Consider the following 17513-nt stretch of genomic DNA (forward strand, 5'->3'; position numbering starts at 1 on the left):
GAAGAATCCTTTCATTCCTGGGATAAACCCCACTTGATCATGGTGTATGACCCTTTTAATGTGCTGCTGGATTCTGTTTTCTAGTATTTTGTTGAGGATTTTTGCATCCATATTCATCAGTGATATTGGCCTGTAGTTTTCTTTTTTTGTGACATCTTTGTCTGGCTTTGGTATCAGGATGATGGTAGCCTCATAGAATGAGTTTGGGAGTTTTCCTCCCTCTGCAATATTTTGGAAGAGTTTGAGGAGGATAGGTGTTAGCTCTTCTCTAAATGTTTGATAGAATTTGCCTGTGAATCCATCTGGTCCTGGCTTTGGTTTGTTGGATGATTTTAAATCACAGTTTCAATTTCAGTGCTTGTGATTGGTTTGTTCATATTTTCTATTTCTTCCTTGTTCAGTCTCGCAAGTTGTGCATTTCTAAGAATTTGTCCATTTCTTCCAGGTTGTCCATTTTATTCGCAATAGTTTCTTGTAGTAATCCCTCATGATCCTTTGTATTTCTGCAGTGTCAGTTGTTACTTCTTTTTTATTTCTAATTCTGTTGCTTTGAGTCTTCTCCCTTTTTTTCTTGATGAGTCTGGCTAATGGTTTATCAATTTTGTTTATCTTCTCAAAGAACCAGTTTTTAGTTTTATTGACCTTTGCTATTGTTTCCTTCATTCCATTGTCATTTATTTCTGATCTGTTCTTTATGACTTCTTTCCTTCTGCTAAGTTCGGGGTTTTTTTGACCTTCTTTCTCTAATTGCTTTAGGTGTAAAGTTAGGTTAGTTATTTGAGATTTTTCTTGTTTCTTGAGGTAGCATTATATTGCTATAAACTTCCTTATTAGAACTGCTTTTGCCGTATCCAATAGGTTTTGCATCAGCGTGTTTTCATTGTCATTTGTTTATTGGTAGTTTTTGATTTCCTCTTTGATTTCTTCAGTGATCTCTTGGTTATTTAATAGCATATTGTTTAGCCTCCATGTGTTTGTATTTTTTACATTTTTTTTTCCTGTAATTGGTATCTAGTCTCATAGCATTGTGGTTGAAAAAGATACTTGATACGATTTCAATTTTCTTAAATTTACCAAGGCTTGATTTGTGACCCAAGATATGATCAATCCTGGAGAATGTTCCATGAGCACTTGAGAAGAAAGTGTATTCTCTTGTTTTTGGATGGAGTGTCATTTAAATATCAATTAAGTCCATCTTGTTTAATGTATCATTTAAAGCTTGTGTTTCCTTATTTATTTTCATTTTGGATCGTCTGTCCATTGGTGAAAGTGGGGTGCTAAAGTCCCCTACTATGATTATGTTACTGTCGATTTCCCCTTTTATGCCTGTTAGCATTTGCCTTATGTATTGAGGTGTTCCTATGTTGGGTGCATAAATATTTACAATTGTTATATATTCTTCTTGGATTGATCCCTTGACCATTATGTAGTGTCCTTCTTTGTTTCTTGTAATAGTCTTTAATTTAAATTCTATTTTGTCTGATATGAGAATTGCTACTCCAGCTTTCTTTTGTTTTCCAGTTGCATGGAATATCTTTTTGCATCCCCTCACTTTCAGTCTGTATGTGTCCCTAGGTCTGAAGTGGGTATCTTGTAGACAGCATATATACAGGTCTTGTTTTATATCCATTCAGCCAGTCTATGTGTTTTGGTTGGAGCATTTAATCCATATACATTTAAGATAATTATGAATATGTATGTTCCTATTACCATTTTCTTAATTGTTTTGGGTTTGTTATTGTAGATCTTTTCCTTCTCTTGTGTTTCCTGCCTAGAGAAGTTCCTTTAGCATTTGCTGTAAAGCTGGTTTGGTGTTGCTGAATTCTCTTAGCTTTTGTTTGTAAAGCTTTTAATTTCTCTGTTGAATCTGAATGAGATCCTTGCTTGGTAGAATAATCTTGGTTGTAGGGTTTTCCTTTTCATCACTTTAATTATGTCTTGCCACTCCATTTTAGTTACAGAGCTTCTGCTGAAAAATCAGTTGTTAACATTATGGGTATTCCCTTGTATGTTATTTATTGCTTTTCCCTTGCAGCTTTTAATATTCTTCCGTTGTATTTAAAGTTTGATAGTTTGATTAATATGTGTCTTGGCATGTTTATCCTTGGATTTATCCTGTGTGGGACTCTTTGCACTTCCTGGACTTGATTGACTATTTCCTTTCCCATATTCGGGAAATTTCCATCTATAATCTCTTCAAATGTAGGTCACCTGAGGGCATCTCTTCTTCGCTGAGACAGGACGGGGTTAAAGGAGCAGCTGATTCCAGGGCTCTGGCTCTCTCAGTCCAAGGGGAAGGAGGGGTATGGAATGTGGGGCGAGCCTGTGGTGGCAGAGGTTGGCCTGAAGTTGCAACGGCCTGAGGCACACCGTGTGTTCTCCCGAGATAGTGTCCCTGGATCACGGGACCCTGGCAGTGGCGGGCTGCACAGGATCCTGGGAGGGGAGGTATGGATAGTGACCTGTGCTTTCACATAGGCTTCTTGGTGGCTGCAGAAGTAGCCTTAGTGTCTCATGCCCATGTCTGGTGTCTGCACTGATAGCCATGGCTCACGCCTATCTCTGGAGCTCATTTAGGTGGTGCTCTGAATCCCCTCTCCTTGTGCACCCTGAAACAATGTTCTCTTGCCTCTTAGGCAGTTCCAGACTTTTTCCTGGACTCCCTCCCGTCTAGCTGTGGTGCACTAGCCCCCTTCAGGCTGTGTTCATGCAGCCAACCCCAGTTTTTTCCCTGGTTCTGACCTCTGAACCTGGAGATTCATCTCCCAGCTCCTACCTGCTCTGGTGGGTGAGCAGACAAGCCTCTCAGGCTGGTGAGTACTGGTCGGCACCAATCCTCTGTGCGGGAATCTTTCCACTTTGCCCTCTGCACCACTGTAGCTGCACTCTCCTCCGTGGCTCCAAAGCTTCCTCCCCACCACCCCCACCATCTCTGCCAGTGAAAGGGCTTCCTAGTGTGTGGAAACTTTTCATCCTTCACATCTCCCTCCCAGAGGTGCAGGTCCAGTCTCTATTCTTTTGTCTCTGTTTTTTCTTTTTTCTTTTGCTCTACCCAGGTACGTGGGGAGTTTCTTGCCTTTTGGGATGTCTGAGGTCTTTTGCCAGCATTCAGTAGGTGTTTTGTAGGAGTTGTTCCACATGTAGATGTAATTTTGATGTATTTGTGGGGATGAAGGTGATCTCCATGTCTTACTCCTCTGCCATCTTTCAAGTAATTTTTGATTACTTTTAGCCCTACATTTTTTCTAATTGAATTAAATTAAAAACGTGTTTTTCCATGTTATTTTGGAGCTAATTGTCATACCAAAGTGCAATGTGAAACTATTAAAGTTAAATATTTGGTAGAAAATAAATAAATTTGCTTAGACTAAATATCTATGAAACCATTATAATTTTCCTTTTAACCAAGTATAAACGTGAATATTTTTATTTCTCTGTGTTCCACAGAATACACCTAGGATTATAATTGTGTAGAAGAAAGGGTTGGTAGATCTGGCATTCTACGTTTGACTGAACCCCTGTTTAAGTATGTGACTTCAGGATAATCCATGATTTCTTTATCCATTGTACAGTTCTGTTTGTAAGGAGAAGTAACTCATTTAACTCTGCTATTTGTAATTAAACTGTTTTGAGTGTGTTTGATCTTCAATATTTGATTTAATCGTTATAGATTTATTTAACAGCATGGAGAGTATAAATTCAGAATGTATGATGCAATTATTATAAATTAATTCCATCTTAGTTGACTTTTAAAAGCTGGAATTTAATGCACTTATATAAAAGGGGAACCCTAGTTAATATACAATAAAATTATATGAGAATTACTTAAACTTAGGCTATAAATGTAAATTACATTCTTATTAGCATATAAAACTTTCAGTATTACTGTTGTCAAGATATTTAGGCATAGCCATAAAGCATAGTTACTGCTAGAGCTATTTTTTTTTTAATAAAAATGGGATTATCTTTATTATGTTTTCTGGTGGCATTGAAAATATATTTAATTAGTTTCTTAAAAAACAATTATGTGAAGTGGAGATTACGATATGGTCATTATCATCATTGCCTAAAATTTTATCTCACACACACATAGCAATATACACATGTGCACATGTACAGATATATGTAGCTCATGAAACATATACACAAGAATTGATCAATATGTTAATATAAACATTTAAATCAACTCTGATACTTGATAATTACATAAATTAGTATCTATTTGAAAAGAAATACCCATATGAGGCCATTGAGATCACAAGGTTTTAAGGGTGCTGAAATTTACTAGCAAGATTCAATAACAAATTTTTAGCAGAAATTGAGGAATTGAACATAAATAGCTCATATAAAATTAAATAGACATTTAAAATTAAATACATAATCATTAATGCACTTAAACAAAGTATTCCCATTTACTTACTTTTACAAATGAATCTATAGGCTTACTCAAGATATTTTCTTATTCATACTGAAAGTGAGACTATATTTTACTGATCAACTGAAGAGTGGAAAATTATCCAAATCTTTGTACAAGTTTAAAAAAGAAATACTGCCTTTATGCTTATAACAAAATGTGCAGTCAAAATGCGTTATGCTAAGTACTAATTTACATTTCAATTTTGTTTTCAAGTATTATTTTCATAGCTATAACTAATTCAACTGAAAGTAATGGAAATCAAGCAGCAGTCATCTCTTGAGCTATAGATTCCGAAGACCTATTTGGAAAATAAAATGGAACAAATAAATCTATTACAGTAGAGAAAATGTGCAAATATAATTTAAAGGTGGAACAGTCTTGCACTTATTTGTAATGTGCAAGGCAAAATTTGTGAACCTCAGATATTTGTGACTACTCCTTATTTTTGTGAATAAAACTTTCCACACTTCTGCTTTTCTTACCTAATCTGTGTTCCCTTTTCTATTTTTCTCATTCTCCTGCCTCTTTGATATCCTAAGTTTGAGTCTCTCTATAGCCTTTCCTTTGACAATCATATCCACTCCTGCAAATTCTATCATAAATGTTGTGAAAATGCTTTACTCGTCAGGGTTAAACTGAACCTGACTCTGAAAACAGTTACTCATAGAACCAGCAGGATTGCTGGAGAAGCAGCTCTTTGCAAGAGAAGACAAGATAGGCAAAACCTTGACACAAGAACATTTACTTGGGATGCCATCACTAGCCTTGCCACAGTTAGAAACTAGTGTAATGTAGTCAGTCTTATACTATCTCAGACCCTCTGCCTTTGGCACATTCTCTCAAGATGTTAAGTATCATTCAGGAGCATTCAGTTGGCCATGCTTGGGTCACATGGCCATGCTCCAGCTCTCTAGGATGGGTAAAAGAAAGGTCTTCATTCTCTCAAGATAGGTGGTGTCACGTAGCCTCCTAATTTTCTATCTACTTGTTACTTGTTTCCCCCTGGACTTCCTAATTAACATTGAAATTCATCATCTTATATAGATAACAAATTTCCCAATGATTTTTTTTTTCTTCTGACATCTTGATCTTCACTCACACCTGAGTTTACATGTTGATGAGGAGTGAAGAAGAATGCACTGTCCTGGCCAGAGAGAGATCAGAAGCGTGGGAGAGCTCCTACCATGGGCTGTGCTCTCATGGGAGAAGCACAATTCTATTCATGGAAATAGTTTTATGCAAATTCATGGGGGGAAGGATTCAGTGTAAGATATGTTAAAAGTCATCATAATTCTTTCTCTTAAGAATGTTCTTTCTAAAGCACAACAGCAATCACACTACTTTCTGTTTTAAGAATTTAATTGTTCATCTGTTACCACTGTAGAACAAAATTATAGTCTTTCTCATTGGATTGAAAGTCCCACAATATTTACCTTTCATTGACCATTACAATTTTACTTCTTGCTAATCAAAATTCTTCACCTTTAAGCATACCAAAAATTTACATGGATCACAACATTCACTGAATTGATACCTTTCTTCACAACGTGCCCTCCAACTATATAGTTATCTCAATTGTTCTTATAAATATCCTATAATATTCATGAAGATGTAAAGTTTTTCTTGGTTGCCTTGACCTGCGGAATTGTCTTCAGAGATATCTATTAGTGATCCATTAACTGTCCATTATTTATTATCCATTTATCACTCACCCATTTGTTTTAAGGGCAGTGAAAATATTTTCTTCTTATTTTCTGCTCAGTTTATCATACATAGAGTAGATGCTACAATTTTATGTTTCAAAATTCAAAAGTAAATAAATACTTTTCTTGCTGTGTAAGATACTAATTTATCATTTCAATTTTCATAGAATATAAGTTTAAAATATAAAAGTGAGTTGTTTAATAAAGAATGGCAAAATATTTTGATAAAGAAAAGAAAAACAGTAGGTCAATGACAGTTTTACCAATTTGTACATTTTCTTGGGTAGAGAACAGAACAGCTCACATATAGCTAATACATTTTTAATTCAATTATGTACTCTTTCATGAATTTTTATATTGCTTATCATAAAAATGTCTACCTGACTATTTTATAATTAAAATTAAATTGAATTCCCTAATGGGTTTTAGATTCATAAGTATCTTATAGTAAAACTATATCAAAGTATTTCTATAAAAGTATAAGTAGAAAAAAAATATAATATGTAGGGATATTTGGGTCAGTCTTACTCAGATTTCTTTTTTTCCTTTAAGTAGAATCAAAGTAACAGTACTAGGAGTTATATATCTATTGTTTTATCAAGGTGTCTCTATTTTTCAGAAACATTACAAAAATAACAAAACCATGCACAAGTATAATAATTGAGAGTACATCATGAGTGTTTTATTATTATTTTTGATAGAGCTATTTTGCACATCATTTTGGAATGATTTAAACACGAAAAGCCTTTGTATTCTAAAAATTTATTGACCTGTAAATCTAGAGTGTCTGCACTCTTGCTTCCATTTTTGTTGTTTTTCCTGGGCAAATCCCTATGCCTGTCCTTGCTGCCTTCTCTTTCAATCTTTTTACACTCTTTAAACCACTTCTATATATTTGCTCCATCTATTATGACCTATCATATCTTTAAAACCTGTCTTTGCCTTTTTTCTTCTCATTTACCTGAAGTATCTCAGATCAGTTAACATACCAATCTTCAGCCTGCCTCTCACTGAAGCCACTGATCTTCTCATTTCCTTTCCAGGCCTTCCTCTTCCCCCCTGAACCTTGACACAGGGCAGCCTCCCCGAGAGGATCGGCATAGGCAACTTTCTCTGAGAACATCACCGTCTTCATTCTCAAAATCAGTGATCTTCCTCAGCCACATTTCCTTTAATCTCGCTACAGTGTTTACTGCCCTTCTTCTCCCCTGCTTCTTAAATGCATTGCCTACTCTGGCTGTTACTTTCCTTTCTAAATCCCCCTCCTATCTTTCTGAGCATTATTTGCTGGTGGCATTTTGCATAGAATACCCTCTGACAGAATAAATTATATTCTAACTCTTTAGAATTTCATTATAAATACAGGTCTTGGTTACAACCAGTAGAATTCAACGCTGGGTAATTTAGTAAATGCACACACATACTACATGTGCACACACATGTGTATGTAGGCACACATGTATATGCATATATGTATGCATGTATAAATGTGTATATGTATAGACATACACCAAGGGGCTTTTATCAAAAAGATATTGAGGGAAAAAGCTGAAGAGATTTCAGAAAGGACACGTTTCAGAAAGGTCAACAGTAACAGAACTAATGATGGTGTTTAGGTGCTGCCATTCCCATGGGCATGTTCCAAATATTCCTTGGTTTATATGTCTTTTAGCTGAAGATGCAAACTTTAGGAAGCTAGCATCTGATTTGCATAGATGGGGTCAGGAAAGGTGATACAGCTTAACACTACCGAAAATTTAGTGTATAAGTGCTAAGTGCCAAAAACAAAATTCAGATGTTATTAGAGAATAAGGAGAAGTAAATACAGGGAAGGCAGAAACAGCAGATATCCACTGTATGTGCCTTTCCTTGTCCTCTCAGAAAGCTCCCTGGCTCTGAGGGAGCTGGCAGAGAGAGGGAGGCCAGGGCAGCTGACTGGTGCAGTGTTTATGTCCTGCACGTCCAGAACCCAGTCTTGTATATCCTTCCAGCTCTGATCAGTGACACACCATCTATTTGCCTAAAAAGAGGAAACGATAGTGATAGTCTGATATTGGAACTCAATTACGTATCACACTAAATACATTGAACTAAAGCATGAAGAAATAATATATCTCCAGAGCCATTTTAATTGAGTACTACTCTTTGTCCTAAATCATCCTGAGATGGTGAGACACATTCACAGACCAAAAAGAAGGAAGTAAACAAATCAATGTTTTTGTTATAAGGACTCCTCCATTCGGATCAGATGTTCAGCTTTTTGATAAGTATGTATGTGCATATAGTTGTAGTGACTTTCTCTTCTGTTTCTTGGAATCTTGAGTTTCAGCTACATTATGATCTTAACTGGACAAAACAAACAGTTTTACATAAATAACTATTGTTGCTTTGCAGAGATGATTATTTTTTATTTGTACAAGATTCTTTTTGCCTACTGTATAACATAGTTCAGACCTTTAAAATCAACCGTTAATATCCCTTGTCATTGCTACTAGTAATTAGAAAAAGGCTTAGCAGGAGAGAAGAAAGAAGACGGAGCAGATATGGCGGAAGCATCACCTAAGGAGTGTGGGTTCTGGATGTCCTGGACGCTCAGGCTTCCCTGAGTGGGCAGTCAAGTGGTGCCTGGAGTGCATGGACTCCCCTTGCTCAGTGGGTTCTGACTCTGGCATATTTTAGAACTAATCATTAATGCTTTCTTTCCATTGACCCATATGGGAAAGAGATATAGATTCACAAATTGAGACCAAAGCAAAATTGAAGATCAGATGAATTTCCACCCTGATATAACTAAGCATCTGACCTATATTTTGGTATTTAGCAAGTAAATACTTAAAATTTCAATATGAATTTTGATTTTATAACATAATAAAATATAAAACATTTACTTTTGGTGCAGTGCACTAATAATCACCTTTGTAATCCAATTTTTCACAGAAGGGTTTTTGACTTTATCAAATAGTTGTTTTTTAAATGAAGTCTGTCTCTTTCAGTATTGTATAATCTTTTCAGGTATATCTTTCGTTTTATTGGAGTATAATTGCTTTACAGTGTTGTGTTAGTCTCTGCTGTACAATGAAGTGAAGCAGCTATATGTATACATATATCCCCTCCCTCTTGGACCTCCCATCCCACCCAGTCCCACCCATCCAGGTCATCACAGAGCACCGAGTTGAGCTCCCTGTGGTATACAGCAGGTTCCCACTAGCTATCTATTTTATACACGGTAGTGTATTTATGTCAAACCTAATCTCCCAGTCTGTCCCACCCTCCCCTTGCCCTGCCCCATGTTCACACATCCGTTCTCTACGTCTGCATTTCTATTCCTGCTCAGCAAATAGGTTCAAATGTACCACTTTTGTAGATTCCACGTATATACTTTAATATATGGTATTTGTTTTTCTCTTTCTGACTTACTTCACCCTGTATGACAGACTCTAGGTCCAACCACACCTCTACAAATAACCCAATTTCATTTCTTTCTAAGGCTGGGCATTATTCCATTATATATATGTACCACATCTTCTTTATCCATTCGTCTCTTGATGGACATTTAGCTTGTTTCTGTGTCCTGGCTATTGTAAATAGTCCTTCAATGAACATCGGGTTGCATGTGTCTTTTTGAATTATGGTTTTCTCAGGGTATATGCCCAATAGTGGGATTGCTGGGTCATATGGTAGTTCTATTTTTAGTTTTTTAAGGAACCTCATTCCTGTTCCTCACAGTGACTGTATCAATCTACATCCCCACCAACAATGCAGGAGGGTTCCCTTTTCTCCGCATCCTCTCCAACGTTTATTGTTTGTAGATTTTTTGATGATGGCCATTCTGACCGTGTGAGGTGATACCTCATTGTAGTTTTGATTTGCATTTCTCTAATAATAAGTGATGTTGAGCAGCTTTTCATGTGCCTCTTGGCCATCTGTATGTCTTCTTTGGAGAATGTTTATTTAGGTCTCAAATTGGATGAAAGAAATAATGTAAGACCAAACACTATAAAACTCTTAGAGGAAAACATAGGAAAAACATTCTTTGAAATAAATGACAGCAAGATCTTTTATGATCCATCTCCTAGAGTAATGAAAATAAAAACAAAAATAAGCAAATGGGACCTAACTAAGCTTAAAATCTTTTGAACAGCAAAGGAAACCATAAACAAGACAAAAAGACAACCCTCAGAATGGGAGAAAATATTTGCAAATGAAGCAACAGACAAAGGATTAATATCCAAAATATACAAACAGCTCATGCAGCTCAATATCAAAAAAAAAAAAAAATCAGAGAACCCAAACAGGTATATCTTTATCTTCTTAAGAAAAAATGAAATGAAAAGCATTCATAAATGAATTATGTTCTATAATTTTAAGAGTTTCATATATCATATCAAAAATAACAGAATTCAGATTGTGAAATGTAATATTAACATTTTCACTATGAATTTCACTCTTTCATGTTGTGAATATCTCTTCAATGTACATGATATACATGATAACCTGAATTTTCATTAATATTTGATAAACTAACATAGTGTCTGAAAATTAGTCATGAACATTTTCATTGAAAAATATCTTGTTCATGAAATTGCATGTGGATTTTATATCATTGTATGATATTCTCCCCTCTGTGCTTTTTGTAGATGTAAATAATTTGAATGTATTTGTCTTTCCCATGTTTATTTCAAGCAGACTTCAAATTATCACTACCAGTATGCAAACATTTACTGCTAGACTAAATTTCCTACCCGGTAAATTTGAATAGCAATTATAGAATTTAGGAGAACCAAATAATAAAGTGAAGGAGAAAAAAAAATTGATTCTCAGTATTCATTGAAAACAGTTATGCCCTTATCAAAATTTGTGTGGTAGAAGGGAATTAGACACACCAGTCTTCATAAATTGACTTAGCTTTTGCCTATGTCATTGCAAAACTAGCACTAACAAAAAGTTTGCAGTTATGTTTTTCTTTTCTTTTTTATTATGTGCAATTAGTAAAAATATCACATATGTATGTAATTGTTACCATTCTAGAGCAGAACAATAGCCATCTGTTCATGATTATTTTTTGTGATATAAAATTGCTCCTGAGAAGGACTCAGTCTTCCTTGATATACATAGTTGCAAACTACCCTGTCACCACAGAGAAATTATTTCACACCATATTATATTCATTAGTGTGCACCCTGTAGAATGGGAACTGATCATTATTTTAATGTAGCCATGATGACAGTCTATATTTTCTAATTTCATCAAATCCATTGGATACAATCGAGGTTTGTTTCCATAGCAACCATGAGTGAAAGGAAGAACTACAGTACAGGTATATCCTGCACTTCAAAGAAGATGAAATTTCAAAAAGGGGGGGTAGGTGAATTCTGGGACGAGGGGATTCTGATTTAATAGCCAACAAGAAGTGTCTATGAATCTTTGACCAAGGACTACACATTAAATAATTTACTACACTGTCAGGCAGACAAATCATGAAGAAGCAATAACTTCCAGGATAAAATTTGACTGTTCCAGGAAACACAGTGTGTTCAAATTTCCTACAAGGCTGAAAAACTTTTTTAAATCTAAAATTTGAGGATGATAGAATGACCATGACAGTTTAAAAAAAATCAGGGTAGGGTCTTGCCACTGCTCTGTAATTGTGAAACTGTAATTTTTATAATTTACAATTTCTGTAACTTAAAAAGAAAACTCATTTAAAACCAACATTCTTATTATTTTCAAGTTGACAGAACGAAAATTTGCAACCTCTTTCCACAGGAGGGAGTAAAGATGAGTTATGAGAGACAGAAGAAATGATATCTTATTGATCCATTCTGAGAAGGTAGCAAAGACCTGCCTAGAGAATAACCTAGAAAAAAGTTGCAAATTCTGGAAAAAAAGCAGGAGAATAGCAGCTAAGGTCACAGTGCTTAATCTAAAGATACTAGTAAGGAAATTAACTCTTTTTCCCTGAAGACCCAGTGGAGTCCCTCTAATACTGATGAGAAGAGAGGCTTGGAGGAGAGCCAGGGTAGCAATTGAACAGCGACGCTTTGCATCACTGATCGCCTAAGCCTGAATGTGATGTAATGTAATCCACAGAAACAAAAGCCCTTTGGAGTCCTCGATAACTTTTAACAGTATAAGAAAGTTCTGAGATCAACAGGATTGAAAGCCACTGGTCTGTGGTATTAAATCTTCTAAAAATACAGCAACAACTTGAGCCCAAGACTACAGAAAACACATAAAGAGAGAAGACATCACGCCAGTCACATCATTTTAGGGCTTGAATGAAAATTAGAGCTTATTCGTCTATACAGAACTCATTTAAGGATGAGGAAACTGAGACCTAAGGCGTGAACAACTACCTAGAATTTTACATTGGAAAAAGCACCCACTGTTCTTGACCCTAAAGCAATGCTCTTTCAGTTATTCTACATTGCTTTATTTAAAATGTATATTTTTTATTTAGCTTTAAATGGGCAATATTACATTGTTTTAATCAATTTGAGTGACTAAAGGCAAGAATTTTCTTGTTTATTTTTGTAACATTTCACAGTTTTCTCAGATATATGCTTCTTTCTTTCATTTACAAAAATATTTTAAAAAGCAAGATACAACACATATTTTTTTGTTATACACCCAGTTTCATTAAGTTGCCACTAGTTGCACCTCTGTTAACATTATAACATATGGATGGACATTCAGAATGTTAGACACTCAAACTACTAGAGTAGTAGTAAGCATAATCCAACCAGTAGTAAGCATAATCTAACCAGTAGTAAGCATAATCTAACCATAATCTAACCTTCAGTAAGGCTAGAAAAACACCAATCCTATTCATGAATGGTTTCAAGTGTGAAAAGCCCTTCACATTCCTTTACCACTTTATGTAAAGATGAGTTCTTTCCGTCTGGCCTCTTTATTTGTGGTAGCAGCTCTTCATTATTTTTTTAAAAAAGCAAAACAAAACAAAGCAAGCTCATTGTTATAGAAACCTGACCCCAATAAAATTCTGTAGATAATTGACCAGTAAATTTTTTTTTCTAAATTTGGAGATAAAGGAAAGAATGAGGATCCCTTCCCTCCCTGAGTTTCTATGTATTTGTTGACCTCACTTGAGTCTCCACGTTTTAGAATCATTTAGTCCAACCCTTACCCAGTTGACTTTCATCTCTAAGAAACAAGATGTTTTCAATTTGAAAAAACAAAAACAAAAAAACTATGATATAGACAGTCTCTCATTATGGTCTTCATATGGAAATCAAACTTCACTCCCCTCTCCAACTTCACCAGAAACTTCCTTGTATGATAGGCAGTCTCTTCTACATTGTGTGTGTGCGTTTATGGGATGGATAATTTGAACAATTAGATAGACAGAATTTTTATGAAGGTTATTTTGAAGTGTTGAAACTATTGCTTCTCACTGGTATACAATAGATCTATGAAGACTTCAGTTTCTCCTCTCATCAGTTTTTGCTCAAATATTTCCCTTAAATAACATACTTTTCTATTATATTTCTCATTTAAAACATCTTGTATAGGAAGATTCACGTCCAAATATTTTTTGGTAAGAAGATAAGTGATCACTTTGTTTACCAATACCAGCTTATCATTTAAAAAAGGTTTAATTTAATTGAACTTTCTGTAATACTACTTGATTAGGGAACTTTAATAAAATTCTAAAGGTCTTTCATGTTCAAGAGAAAGAACCTAGCCTTAACGGGATTGCCTTCACAACTAATGTACTAGCTATGAATTCAGCCTTGAACTTTCTATGTGAAGTAAGGTTGGGATCACAGGAGAAGAGGGGGCGCTTTTTTTTTAAATCTGAGTAAACTTTATTAAAGTTACTTTTCCAGAAAATATATTCAGTAAGTGTGGTAATGTAGCAACAAACTTGGGCTCAAACACCTTTGAAATTTTAAAAGTAATATTCAATGATGTTGATCAGGAAATTCTTTCATTGGTGGGATTACTTCCCCAGTTTCCAGAATTGTATCACCTAGAAATATTCTTGGCTTCCTTTCAACGATGGCATATGGTTTTGTATTCACATGATATTTGAGATAATAATGAATAATCCAGACAGGGGCCAGTACATGAGTAAAAGCAAAGATGCTGTGTCGGTACGTCTTATAGATCACGTTCTTCCAGGGGGCCCCGTCCTGCAAAAACTTATTCCAGAACTGCTTCATAGGATACACCCTCCGCCGGGGCAGCACCGGTTCACCAGCGGCTCAGCTCCTGATCCTTCAGCCGTCGCCTTCACAGCTCTCGCAGCTGCTGCGGCCACAGTTTCTCGTGGGGCGTACAACCCGTCGCTGCTGATACTAAGGCAGTAGGATACGGCGCGTCCCGGAGCTGGTGTCTTATCACACTAGCTCCCGCTCTGCAAAGCGACTTTGCAGGACACCAGGGAGCAGCGCGCCGTTATAGAGGGGGTGCTTTTATCGAAGCTGAACGTAATTTCCATGTTATGTCCAGGTTTCACAGGTTTATAAAAAAGGGGATATTTAAACACATAACAATAAAATTATAAAGTAGAGTAGAATCTGTGAAATAATGAACAAAGTTAAGCATTATATTCCTAACTCTATTTGCAGAAATTAAATGAATAGCTTCTTATTCATTGTGTCCAAATATTTTTGTATCTTTAGTATGCTTATTCCAAAGGAGTCAGAAAGCAAACTGGGGTGAGGCAGGGGTACCATCTTGCTTCAATCTCCTACTCCAGTTTCAGCTCGTAGCCTAGGATACTTCTCTCCTTACAAGTTGGTGGAATACATAAGGAATACTCTTTGCACAGCTTTCACTTCATTGTCCATACTGTTGCTTTTTCCTCCACATGGGTAGGTAAGATTGATCAGAATCTGGCATTCATTGGTGTGAATTAGCTTTCATTCTGTATGGTACAGGTCAATGCTTACACATGTCATGCATGCACCCATCCATCCTTGTTTTTTCTCTTGGACATGGCAATCTTCACATACAACAGCCCTTGTGCCCCTAGTCTCCAGGCAGGAGGACTTTCTGGGCAAGTTATACTCCCAGGCAGGCTGCATGGCAGGGATGAGATGAATTTGGGGGTGAGACACTATTTCACAGCTTCTCTACCTTCAACTTGAAGGTAAGTAGAATGCATTGAGCCTGGTTCTCATGAATTAAAGGTGGGAGGTCAGAGATATGGCTGTGATCTCTGATAATGCTATCTGGCTTTGTCTGGAAACCTAGCACTGTAAAAGAGCCTATACTTGGATGTCTTTTTTTCTATTGAGATTCCACTAGTGTTTAATAAAGACTGAAGGTAAGAGGAATATGTGATTGGATCCCTAATATCTAACCAAATTAGAGGGAAGACCAATTTTAAAAATCAGTTAAAATTTAAATTACTATTAAGTGATATAGAAGTCTAATTTGTTCAGAGTAAAATGTGTCCATGGCATTTTAAAACATTTAAAAAATTCAAGAGAAGACCAATTTTAAAAATCAGTTAAAATTTAAATTACTATTAAGTGATATAGAAGTCTAATTTGTTCAGAGTAAAATGTGTCCATGGCATTTTAAAACATATCATAATCAGAAGTTATTTTGGTTTTGAAAATCTGACAGCATACAGTTTCCTCTTTGCCTAGAGTAACAGGAAAATAAACAATAGAACTAATATTTCCAATTTATATCTAGTGAACATTTTGATGTATAGAATAGCATTATATGTGCATTGATTCTTGGTCTATTTTGACTTTAATGGAAAGAAAATAAGAATTTTCCTTTCCAATAAGTAGTTGCTATTAAGGTTTCTTCAGTTAACTCATTTGTGTGCTAGAAAGCCTAATTATTGTGAGACTTGATACAAAGCAGTCAATATACTTGCTGTCCTGTGTGGTCTGAGCAGTATTAAATGGGTTTCTAGTAAATTACTGCTCATCAAACACAGACGTCATTGTGGGTCTGGCGTTTCAGAGCTTCCATATTGCCAATCTGGAAAAACAACACTAACTTTTTCATATAAGAGTTAAATAATGAACGGACAAGAGGAAGGCAAATATGATTTTAAAAACCATGAACTCAATCTTTCCAGTTCAAATCAATTGTGAGGTGACGTCATGTGTGTTTAGGGCTGTATTGCTAAATCACATGGATTTAGGAAGCTAATGTTTGATCCTGTGACTTTAAATATATACAAGATCCTGTCACCAAAACCATATCTTCCCTGTTAGATTTCAGCCTCATAAATACTTTGGGAATGAGGAGAAATAATTTTTAAAAAGTGGCAAATCCCAACTTAGGTTATCCTAACTGAGACCAATTCAGTAATGAAATAAAATTATTAAAGTAATCAGGACATTGCCCACTTTGTTTTAAAACATCTTAAAAATAGAGGTTAGCTTCATGGTGACAGAAGACACTCCCCTCGTCTCTCCTTTTCCATCTACAACCAGTAGAATGGAAACAACTCTGCCCAACACACCAGGATGCTGAAGAGGCCACACATCTGTGCATCTGAAGGTGGGTGGACTGGAATGTAGAAGAGGCGGTGCCCGCTGGGCCTCGATCCTGTCCCCCTGGCCGCAGCGCTGGATCCCCAAACCCCAAAGACTTGCTATCAGAAGGGAAGAAGCACACGCGGCTCTGGCCTCCGGGACCCAGCGCTCATGGCCATGGGGACCTGGGCAGCAGCAGCAGGACCACGACCCTGGTCCCTCTCGCCAGGGTGGCGCCTGTGACTGTGGACCCCCATTGCGGTGGTGGTGCCGGAGAAGGAGACCCTGAACACAGCGGAGGCCCGCGCTATTCCAGCGCACCCAGGGGTGATGCTGGAGACAGCAGTGTCACCAGGAGAAGCAAGACACCAGGAACCCTGGAGGCACAAGCAGTGATGATGAGGGCACCAGAGACACCTCGGGCAGAGGCAATCGAGGGTGGAAAGTGCTGCTTCTCAAACCAGAGGAAGCGCAGGGAAGAGAAACTGAAAACGTGTGCTACAGCGACACCTACTGATACACCAAAGAAAGGCCTCTCATTACCAACCTGCTGAACTGCTTAAATCAAAGTTTAAAAAGCATTACCTAAAATAAAGGTGTTCACTACTTCAGATGTACAAGAAAGGGAGCAACTAAATAAGCATCACACAAAAAGCATGATAACATGGTAACACAAGAAGAAAATGACAATTCTCCAGGAGCCAAAATTAAAGGCACAGAAGATTGTGATCTGATAGAGAATTCAAAATAGCTGTCATGAAGAAACTCAGTGAGCTACAAGAAAGCTCAGAAAGACAGTTTAATGAGCTCAGGAATAAAATTAATGAGCAGAAGGAATAGTCTACCAAAGAGAGTGAAACTCTAAAACAGAACCAGACAGAAATTCTGGAGCTGAAAAATTCAAAAAACAAGACAAGAATG

General features: G+C 36.4%; 1 long non-coding RNA gene and 1 pseudogene across 2 annotated transcripts in view; both read right to left on the reverse strand.

Annotated features, from left to right (window-relative positions):
• Positions 1-17513, reverse strand: part of LOC309666699 — a 396329-nt gene that overhangs the window by 272573 nt on the left and 106243 nt on the right. The window lies entirely within an intron of this gene.
• Positions 9145-14520, reverse strand: LOC309666570 (NADH dehydrogenase [ubiquinone] 1 beta subcomplex subunit 6 pseudogene; annotated as a pseudogene). The gene has a single exon. The product of its transcript is annotated as an NADH dehydrogenase [ubiquinone] 1 beta subcomplex subunit 6 pseudogene (transcript).

Source organism: Balaenoptera physalus (genome assembly GCF_965194825.1).
Source record: "Balaenoptera physalus genome assembly, chromosome: 9".
NCBI classification, from domain to species: domain Eukaryota; kingdom Metazoa; phylum Chordata; class Mammalia; order Artiodactyla; family Balaenopteridae; genus Balaenoptera; species Balaenoptera physalus.